Source organism: Orycteropus afer, unplaced genomic scaffold (assembly GCF_000298275.1).
Source record: "Orycteropus afer afer isolate SDZICR_OR568_19922 unplaced genomic scaffold, OryAfe1.0 scaffold00066, whole genome shotgun sequence".
NCBI lineage: Eukaryota > Metazoa > Chordata > Mammalia > Tubulidentata > Orycteropodidae > Orycteropus > Orycteropus afer.
In genome coordinates, this window is record NW_006921653.1 from 8,285,245 (window position 1) to 8,289,061 (window position 3,817).

Here is a 3,817-nt window from a genome sequence, read left to right on the forward strand (position 1 = left end):
TAGGTGAAATGCCATCTGAAGTGAAGTAGGTCCCTTCTGGGTAGAAGTAATAGCCAGGGCACTATTTATCAACTTCTCTCTGAAGATAAAGGAATCACATGACTAGGTGGAATCATTTTCATCCTGGGTTCCCGAGTAGCTGTGATGAGCAGCAGTCCCAAAATGACTGTGTTGAACATGTAGTGTAACCAAGAAATAAACTGGTATGTTAGGCTACAGATGATGTTTGTTACTGCAGCATAACCTAACTTGACCTGGCTAATATAGGTATTATCTTACATCTGAAATTCTGGGATCTTCTATCTCATATAAATTATAGGAAAAATTATTTATTGACTGATGTTCCACAAAAAAAAAAAAAAAAAAATTCCTCTTCGAAAATTTCTTAACTGTTCCTTTATTATTCATGAATTTGAGACATTTTTGCCAATTGTGTTCCAAACAACTTTCATAGTGTGTAACTAGAAAAAAGTCTTCTTTAAAACTTGTGTGTTGAATTCTAAGGTTAAAATGGAATATATATTCCTTCCAGGAGCTATTCATTTATTCTCTTGATTTCCTACAATGATGTGGTATCTATGCTTTCAATCAATACCCTACTTCAATGGGTTACACCCATTTTTGCACGATTACAAGAGGAACAAAAGCAACAATAATTTTGAAATTCATTACAATGCCAGGGTTTATATGCTCTCATTAAGCATTAATTGGTAGTTGATGGCTATTGCTATTTTTAACACCATTAGTTCATAGCAATATAATTAGTAACGCTAAGTACAGGAACCACATTAATAGCATTACTAATTGTAAATCTGGAGATAGAAACACAACATGACTGGTTAATTTCCAGGCAATATCTCATGATAATTAGCTGTAGCACATTTGTGCTGAACTAGAAAGGTAAATAATTTAAATTTTTTCTACATTTTTTTTTGTGGTTTGCTATACTAATACCACCTTTTAATGGACAGACCTCATTGCATACCATAACACAAGAGCTCTTCCACCTTTTATGCTAACATTTTCTTCCTTTCGATTCCTTTTGGGTGTGTGATTAGCAATGACTGTTTTCTCTCCACCAGGAAAAAAAAAGTAAACTCATTTGTTTAACAAATGTTATCATTCTGTATTGAAGCCACAAAAGGAAACATTTCAAAAACTTGCTACTTATATTATATTGTAATTGGTTTCCAATTTATTTAGTGCAAAGGCTCTTAACAGTCTTTGAAACACCCCTCCTCACTCCTTATTTCTGTAGCAGTAAAGAAATCTTTAGTAGCTTCATAAATCTTTGCAAATCAAGTTTCATGAGAGTAGAATTAGGGGGGAAGAAGATATTCTCAAGGTTCTATGGGCAAACTAAGAACAAATTAGATATTTTATACATTCATGCTGTTTGACATGTAAAAATTCCTTCTGCAGCGCTATGGTATAGGATTTAACAGTCTACACTACCTACAAGGCACAAGAACAGTTTTTTTAAAAAAATGTCCTTTTCTGTACATCTAAAAAGTAGAGTTCAGAAAGAGGGTCTCCAATTTTATTATTTTCTTTTCATTTCAGAAGAATTTTGGTGGAATATGTGTAAAAAGATTGGGAACAATAAATTACTCTGCTGTAGTCAAACATATTTGAGTCATTGTGGAAGAAATAATGAAATAGATAATTTAATTTTGTATTAATCCTCCCAAAATTATTATTCTGCTAAGCAATGGAGTTCTCTAGACACAATATTGGTAACATGCCATTTCAGGCATAGTTTTGTATTTTGCTTTTGGTTTTTTTGAAGGAACTAGATTACATTGGAAAACCCTGATTTTTCTTCTCTCTTGTTTTTTTTTTTTTTTTTTTTAATTCTTTCCACATCTGAGAGTCACCATGTGTGCCTTGATGCTTCATTGGTAAAGGGAGGGAAAACAGCCAAAAATTATGATTTCAGCATGTTGAAACTATCAATGTCAGTAGATTCTATGATTTATGATTGGACAAAATTGGTGAAAATAAGTTGAGTGGTTAGTGAGATAGTTAAAAATATCAATGCAAATTCAAATGCTTTTTAGACAATGGGAAGAAGAACAGAAAAAGAAAGGCATATGGTTGGTGAAAACCCTGAAAGACTTTATTTCCCATATTGGCATTTGAGGATTTTGTGACAGTAGTAGCTTTATTATTCTCTTTCTTGAGCTTTCAACTCTTAGCAGAATGTGCGTTAACCTGTCAAAATGTGCAATGCTATTATTTAGTTGTAATTAGTTAATGATTATGTCGTTTCTTTTGGCAGGGAATGCCTTAGCTGAAGAAACAATCTTTCACTTGCTTTAAAAATATACATATATAAACAATGAAGGAAAAAAAGCACTGGGAAGGCACGTGAGGATTCTTGAAAGTTTCCATCACATTAGCACATTAATGTGCGGTGAGTTTAAAGAAGTGGCATGAATAAGCTGCTGCACTCTACTGTTGGTAATATTGACTTTTATGGGCAATTTAATTTTAAATCAACAATATATGATTTAACACAGTGTTGCTTTTCCAAAGATGGAGTGTGAAGTTGATCCTTGTTCAATGAAACACCAAGAGAAAATAAATTATTTCAACCTTCTGCTGATGGTAGAGCCTAGTAGAAATAGTACTACTGGTTGCTCTGCTATCCCCAGGTAATCATTTCTAAAGTGAAAAGCAATAATTAGTTAGTGCAGCAAATTATTGCTAAAGAAACTTATGCAACATAATGGAAGAAGAACATTTGTACTTAATGAAAAACTTATTAAGAAAATATTTCCCTCTTTCATGGAATAAAAGAAAACACTGTCGATTACAACTCATAGCGACCCTATATGACAGACTAGAACTGCCCCATAGGGTAATAGCTGAATTCCCAGAAGTTTATGACATCATGAAATTTATTTCAGTTTTGTGAAACAAAACTGCAGCCTTTTTCTTTCTTTCTTTCTTTTTTTTCTTAATTTTTATATGTTTCAGATGGTCATGCTGATCTGAAAATCCATGCCAGGTAGCAGAACAGGTGACTGTGGAGAGTATATGTATTCCAAGTGCTGCAGTTTTCATGCCATCTGCTTCTAAGTACAGAAGCTTCCAGAAAGCATGAGGTTTTCAAGATAATATATGGTCAAACTGGAAAAAAATAATTTAAATGCACGTGTGGTTCTGTTGTGGGAACAAACCACATGTGTAACGAAGGCAAGTTTTATGTGACCTGAGGAGGACTGGACCATGAAATGGTATAATATTTAGCGTTTTAACAGCCATGCTCTATCTGAAGCAGATGGATGAGATGGTGCAGCCTCAAAGTGATGCCCTGGCAAAGCCTGAGAAGAAGACAGTATTTGATTGTTCTAGACCTTTCTTTATCTACCAGCAGATGTCCCTATAAGGCAATAATATTTCACAGATAGAACAGCTGATTATGAAATTCAGAAACTGAAACCACTCATCATATTTCCAAAGATTAATGGGAATAAATTCACCGTATACTTCAGAATGTTTCCAGAAATAGTTAAAAAGCATTGCAGTGCAAAAGTAAATTTCATTTATTGGTGAAAAGCATAGAACCATCTATTTATTTATTTATCTATTTATCTTTTTATTTATTTATTTATTAGATTTCTAGTAGTCCCTGACCTTTACCAGGGCTAAAACTTCTTTGTAAAGCAAGATAAAATTATGGATGTATCTATGATATCATTTATACTTTAGGTATCTATTGAATGAGAAAATATTCAAGGTCCAAAAGTTCCTCTGTATGCAGTAAAATGTTTAGTTGAATTTATATTTATAGATAAGACTATTTTCTTCA